Here is a 7,630-nt window from a genome sequence, read left to right as displayed (position 1 = left end):
CTTCAGTTTCAGTAAAATTAACTTGACAGTAAAATTAATGTTTAATGTTATAACTTTAGGTTTAGGTCTCTAATACCTAAAATTTTATCTTCTACCTTAAGTTTTGGCCAGCAAAACTATTGATCATCCAAGTCACACATTAGTTTTAGAACTTTTATTTGTAAAACACTTTAATATTTTTAGGTTTATCCTTTTAAACATTTCTTCCACTTTGCGGTTCTTTATGATTTCTCTCAACAGTTAACTACAATCCTATATAATAAAAGAGAAACATGCAAATTAACCATCACTTTATCACTCTGCTACACCCACCCGCCAATCAGTGACTATGCAAATCAACCCAACAAAGATGGAGGTTAATTTGCATACGCAGGTGCAGAGTGAAGGCAGAAGATGACTGGAGATGACAGTCGTCACAGAGCTGGAACAAGCAGTAGGCTTGGGTTGCTCCTGGCGATGGAGGAAGCCAAGCTTCCTGCAGGCTCTGGGTTCCGCTCAAGGCCTCCAGCTCAAGGTCTCTGGCTCAAGTCCTCCACTCAAGGAGGGCCTGGACGCCTGGGTTTCCAGGAGAGAAGCCAAGCCTTGCTGCCAGGTTCGGACCAAAGACCTGGGTCCCGGGTGCTGGAGGAAAACTGGTGCCAGCAGTCAGGGGAAGGAAGGCATATTGCGTGAATCTTTGTGCAATGGGCCACTAGTGTAATATAAAATTGAAATTATATATACTAAGTACTTAGGAATTTGGGGTGGATTTTTAGTAATACTATTGATAAGTTCAGTTCTGTCATTTTTCTAGTTTTTATATCCGGCTATTTTATTTCCTCTGACTGTTTTGGCTGTTGCTTCTAAAACAATAGCAGAAAATGAAATTGTTTCTAATGGTGTCTGTTAAGCAATGAATATAATGGATATGTTTTATATTAAAGTTTTATTCATTTAAACCATTTTTACATGTTTTTAATTAGGAATGGATGCATTATTCTGATAGAAATCACTGTTAACTTTTATTTATTCCATAGTTTTGTTTAATTTGATTGTTTATGTCATTCTGTATGTCTGTCTTAGTTTGCCTTTCTTTATCTAATACTGAACCTTTCCTGCTCTTTCAAATCTCTGAACTGACAGGAGTATGTGACCAGTGGTTGGAACCTAAATGTGATGCCAGTGGTGGATCAGTCTGTTTTTTGCCATATCAATGCAGACATCTCAGGCATGAAGGTTCCCTGGTTGTACGTTGGCATAGTTTTCTCATCATTTTGTTGGCATATTGAGAATCACTGGAGTTACTCCATCAACTACCTACACTGGTGAGCAGATCCCAATAGCTGGGCTGGACCTCAAGATTCACTTTACATATCCAAACTTTTATGTCTTCTCTTGACCTGAACAGGGGTGAGCCAAACACCTGGTATGGGGTGCCCTTATTTGCAGCAGAACATTTGGAGGAGGTGATGAAGAGGCTGACACTTTAGTGGTTTGATAGCCAGCCTGACATTCTACATCAAGTTGTTACCCTGATGAATCCCAATACCCTCATGGTCTATGGTGTTCCCCTGAGTACCTGGAAATAAAAGGCAAAAGTAATTTAATCCTGCTCAAATGTAGGAAAGGAATGAGAAAGAACTTGTTTGAGGAAATAAAGTTATATGCATTTTGATGTCGAGACTAGGCTCGCTCTCATATTTCTTTCCCTTTCTGTGTTAGTGTGAAGTTGAAAACCTATACAGATTATTTGTATATCATAACAAGGAAAAGAAAGAAAAGTTGAGATAATTTATATAATAACATAAAAGCTCAAATGTGGATTTTTTCTTTTAATCTGCCTTTCAGTCTAGAAAGGTCTTCTGTTTATATCTATATAAATAAAAATGTAAATGTTCATTTGTTCAAAATCTTAAATCTCCGAAAGCTCTTCACTGATTGCTTTGAAATTTTGACACAACGTTGCATTCGAATATGTGTGTGTTTTTATATACCTACATACCTACTATTATATAGATATCACACCTGTGACAGGTAAAAACGTGCTTTTTTTTTTAAAGCATCACCATCTGTTGGACGTAAAAGCAACACACACTATGCTAAATATTTTACGATTCCATTTCAATGTTTCTGTCTACAATTATAAATTGTAGATAAAATTAACTACAAATATGCGTGTCTAGCTGCAAAACAATCAATCAGCTGAGATATTCTCACATCAATTGCTGGAAATTGGGAACAGAAAAGTGCTGGATGATCTGACCTCAGAACAAATTTCATTGCCTCATAACCTGCAATTTAGTGATGTCAAAAGAAGAATTGGTTGGAAAAGTATTTCCCAATATTTAAACCAATTATAAGAATCATGATTGGCTGAGTGAACGAGCTATTCTTTTTTGTGTGTTTTTTTGAACGAGCTATTCTTGTGGCCAAGAACAAAGACATCTACAAACTTAACAATATTATTCAGTCTAATATTCAAAGCAAGGCAGTCGCATACAAGTCCGTCAACACTGTTGTGGAAGCAGATGAAGTGGTTAATTATCCAACAGAATTTTTGAATTCACTCAATCTGCCAGGGATGTCACCGCATGTACTGCAACTGAAAATCGGTGTGCCAATTATCATGTTGCAAAATATAAACCAGCCAAAGCTTTGCAATGGCATGGCTTGCAGTAAAGACATTAATGAGCAATGTCGTAGAAGCAACAATATGACAGGACCTTTCAAAGGTGAAGATATCCTCATTCCTCTCATTCCTATGATTCCAATAGATATGCCATTTCAATTTAAGAAATTGCAATTCCCAATTAGATTGGCTTTTGCAGTCACCATCAACAAAGCTCAGGGCCAATCTTTAGAATTGTGCGGTTTAGATCTAGACACGGATTGCTTCTCACATGGACAATTATATGTTGCATTAGAGTCAGTAAACCAGACAATCTATATCTGCACAGACAATGAAACAACAAAAAATATTGTATACCCATAAGCATTGTGAAATTAAACATATTAGAAACATGCACTTTCTCTTTTCTTTCTTTTCCATTTAACCAGACTGAGCCACAGCAACGTGTGGCCGGGTACAGCTAGTTATAACATATAAATTCTAATTTCATAAAGCCATGGGAGTCTGTGAGTGGTTTCAGACTAGAAAATTTCCAGGATAGACTTATATCAGCCAGTTTTGCAAAAGAGAGTGAATAAGCCCTAATGTCTATAAGAAAACTAACATACACTATGCAACACACTGTACCTTTTCTTTTATGAACTTCTTTAAGGTCTGTGCTAATCTCTGCTCAACTTTTTATCACTTTTCTGTCCACTTCCCTTAAATTTTCCATGTGTGAAAATTGGACTTGCATCTGCAAGGCTCCCTTTTGTTTTGAAATTTTATCAGTTTTTACTTGCAATTTTAACTTCTTTCCTTAACACCGTGGGGATATTGCCCTAGCCAGTTTTCTCAGTGGCTAGATTGTTAGTCCTTGGGCCAAAAGGGTTTGAGGTTTGATTCCCGGTGAAGGGTATGCACCTCCATTGTAAGTTCAATCACTGGCATTAGCAGGAACCAACCAATTAATGTTTCTTTCTCGTGTTGATGTCTCTTTCTTCCCCCCTTGCCCTTATTATCTCAATAAAACATAAGCTTTTGAATATTGATGATAGTGAAATCATATAAGTACCAAATTATACCATTCATCTTGCCTCATGATTTTCGTTCACAGTTTTTTCCCCTCCCACATATACTCAACACACAAACATATTCAGAACTTGAATTTGTATATTTTGTCTAGACTACCTAATTTGGTGTTATTCACTGTTCTCTTTATTTATTTTACTACTATCTATGTTGTAAAAATCCAGTGGACAGAATGCTGGAACTACCAAGAGACCAGTCACCAGGAAGTGCATGAATGGGTTCTGGGGCGGCGGCAGGACTCTGGGTCCTGTGGCGGTGGTGGTGGGACTCTGGGTCTCATGAAATTTTGTGCCCTGAGCCTCTAGTAAAGTTAATAATAGCCCCACATTTTTTTTTGAATCTTCACCATACCAGACAGGATATATTTTTTAATATATTATATTGATTTTTCACAGAGAGGAAGGGAGAGAGATAGAGAGAGAGTTAGAAACATCGATGAGAGAGAAACATCAATCAGCTGCCTCCTGCACATCCCCCACCAGGGATGTGCCCGAAACCCAGGCACATGCCCTTGACCGGAATCGAACCCGGGACCTCTCAGTCTGCAGGCCGACGCTCTGTCCACTGAGTCAAACCGGTTTCGGCCAGACAGGATATTTTTTACCATTGATTTTTTAGAGAGCAGGAGAAGGAAGAGCCAGGAGAATGGAGAGAAACATCAATGTGAGAAAGATAGCAATTGGTTGCCTCCTGCTCATTCTCCTATTGGGACTACAAATAAGGTGTGTGCCCTTAACCTGGTACAGACCCCTTTGGTCCTCTGACTGATGCTGTAGCCACTGAGCAAAACTGGCCAGGGCAATATTCCCATCCTATATAATAAAAGCCTAGGTGGCACCATGCCCTCATACTACATCATCACAAGATAGCTGCCACAAGATGGCCACATCCACAACGGAGGCAGGGCCTAGCTTCTACTCTGCATGGTAAGGCCTGGGGGTCCCGTGGCTCTGTGCAGCATAGAGGAGGCCAGTCCTGGCATCTCTGCCACCTCACACAGAGGAGGTCGGTAGTGGCAGGGGCGGGCAGTTGTGGGCAATCATGTCAGCAGTGGAGGGCAATTGAGGGTGATCAGGCCAACAGGGAAGGGCAGTTGGGGGCAGTCAAGCCAGCAGGGCAGGACAGTTGGGAGCCATCAGGGCAGCAGGGGATCAGTTAGGTGTCAATCAGGCCGGCAAAGGAGTGGTTAGGGGACAATCAGGCTGGCACGCAGAGGCGATTAGGGGCAATCAGGCAGTCAGACCAGGCAAGTGGTTAGGAGCCAGCAGTTTCAGATTGTGAGAGAACTGCTGGTTTAGGCCCCATCCTGTAGTCAGACATCCCCCAAGTGGTCCCAGATTGGAGAGGGTGTAGACAAGTTTGAGGGACACCCCGCATCCTGTGACTAAATTTTGTGCACTGGGCCTCTAGTTTTTATATATTATCTTTATAATTTGAGTGTTTTGTCATTGTTTTACTTAAGTGTTCATCAATTTTTGTTCATTATTATAGGGAGCTAGATTTTGGTTTTTTGATTGTCTGTTGTTTTACTTTTGTACTTTTCATTTGTCTTCCTGAATTAACCATTTTGTCAAAATGTAATATCCTTCTAAATTTCATAATAACTTAATTTAAAACTTCATAACTTAAGTTTTTACTCAAAATAATTGGCTCAGCTGCCTAACTCAGTTGGTTAGAGTATTTTCATTATATACCTGTCAAGTCACATGCAAGAATCAACCAATGAATCTATATACTGCATATAGAAGCCTAAGCGACTTTTCAACTGAATGATTGAACAACTGATCAACCGGTCGCTATGATGCACACTGAACACCAGTGACAGACACTCAATGCAGGAGCTGTCCCCTGGTGGTTAGTGAACTCCCACAGCAGGAGCGCTGCTCAGCTGACTGACAGGTGCCAGATACTGGGCTCATGGCTGGTGAGCACAGCTGTGGTGGCATGAGCCTCTCCCACCTCCAAGGCTGTGCACTACCAAGCTGCAGCAGGCACAGTGGGGCTGGGATGAGTGGGAGCAGCGCCTGGCCCAGGCTCGGGCTCCTCCCCAACTGCTTGCTATTTCACATACTACGACATCTCTTGGGCCAAAACTGGCAGTCAGACCTTCCCTGAATGGTCCCGGGTTGTGACAGGGAGCAGGATAGGCTGAGGATCCCCATCAGTGCATGGGCACCAGACCTCAAGTATATAAATAAGTGGTCCAACAAATCAAGTTTAATTTTGAAGCTATATAATTGTTAATAAGGAAGAACTTTCATTGTTTTCTGCATGTCATATCTTTTTGTTCTTCAGTTCTTCCACTTTTTCTTTGTGATGAAGTGGTTTATTCTAGTGTTCTGATTTAATGTTTATCTTTATTATATATTTCATTATTTTCCTAGTTATTCTTGTGTTACAATTACTCTTTTATTTTATAACAATTGAGTTTGAATTAATAACATTTTACCTTTAATAGTTAGTTTGAAAAACACAAATGTTCCTATTTACCTCTGTACCTCTTCCTTTATATTATTACTAGAGGCTCCATATACATTTGTGCACCCTAGGCCCCTCGACCTGGTCTGCGGATTGGGCTGAAACCGACTTTTGGACATCCCTTGCGAAGTCCCGAATTGCGAGAGGGCACAAGCCAAGTCAAGGGACCTCACCAGTGCATGATCAGGGCCACAGAGGGACATGGGAAGTTGGCCAGCAGGGAGGGATCACATGAAGACTCCAGGGAATGTCCGGCCTGTCTTGCTCAGTCCCAATCAGCTGGAACCCAGCAAGAGCAACAATCTATCCTGTCGGTCAGAATGTCTTCCCCCTGGTGGTCAGTGCATGTCATAGGAAGCAGTTGAACAGCCTTAGTATGTCATTAGCATATTATTCTTTGATTGGTTGAATGGACAACCACACACTTAGCATTTTAGCCTTTTATTATATAGGATAGGATGTCACAATTACATCTTTATACATTGTTTGCCCACTATCATAGTTTCATAATTACTGTTTGTTTCATGCACTTTTCAATTATGAAGAAAATAAGAAGGTCATAAAATATTCAATTTTGGCTTTTATATTTGGGCACCTTTACTAGTTACCCTCTAGTGTCATTTCAGTCTGAAGGACTTCCTACAGCACTTTTTTTTTGTAATTGACTTTAAAGAAAGAGAGGAAGGGTAAGAGAGAAAGAGAAACATGATCTATTGTTCCACTTATTTATGTATTCATTGATAGATTCTTGTATATGCCCTGACCAGATATTAAACTTGCAACCTTGGAATATTGGGACTATACTCTAATCAATTAAGCTCTACCTGGACAGGGCCTTTATATAGAACTACAGACTCAGTGCACAAATTTATGCATAGGTGAGTATGGGCCTGGATGCTATTGGCCCTCTGGGCGGGTAGTGGAACACCCTTGCCAGCCCGGGATCCAGACCCATCCCACTGACGTTCGTGCTGGTTGTCAGGAGCTACTTGGCAGCTGCTTTTATATCCTTTCTTCCTTGTGGAGCATCTACGGAGAGGAAGCAGCCACAGTACCTGAGGCCAACTTTCAGGGGGCCAGCAGCACTATCAGGATCATGCCAGCAGTACAGGTCCATCAGTGCCTGGCCTGTTCTCCAGAGATTGGACTTTCAGGACTACTGAGAGAGTGAGTGGCTGCTGCCAGGCTGATGGCCACAGGTCAGTCAGCTGAGCAGCACTCCCACTGGGGGAGCCCATTGAACACCAGGGGCAGCTCCTGAATTGAGCATCTTACCCCTATGGTCAGTGTGTGTCATAGTGACTGGCCATCCTATCTTTTGTTCATAATAGTTGCTTAGGCTTTTATATATACAGACTAGAGGCCCAGTGCATGAAAATTGTGCACGGGGGAGGGGGTGTCCCTCAGCCTGGCCTGCACCCTCTTGCAATCCAGGACCAATGGCTACTAACCACTTGCCTGGCTGCGTAATGT

The 7,630-nt window shown here is 41.3% G+C and overlaps 1 pseudogene; it reads left to right on the top strand.

The window, feature by feature from the left end:
• LOC102752365 overlaps window positions 1-7,630 on the top strand; it is a 71,731-nt pseudogene that overhangs the window by 48,287 nt on the left and 15,814 nt on the right.

Source organism: Myotis davidii, unplaced genomic scaffold (assembly GCF_000327345.1).
Source record: "Myotis davidii unplaced genomic scaffold, ASM32734v1 scaffold219, whole genome shotgun sequence".
Classification (NCBI taxonomy): Eukaryota; Metazoa; Chordata; class Mammalia; order Chiroptera; family Vespertilionidae; genus Myotis; species Myotis davidii.
Note: the sequence above shows the minus strand (reverse complement) of the source record. Positions and strands in the feature narration are given on the sequence as shown.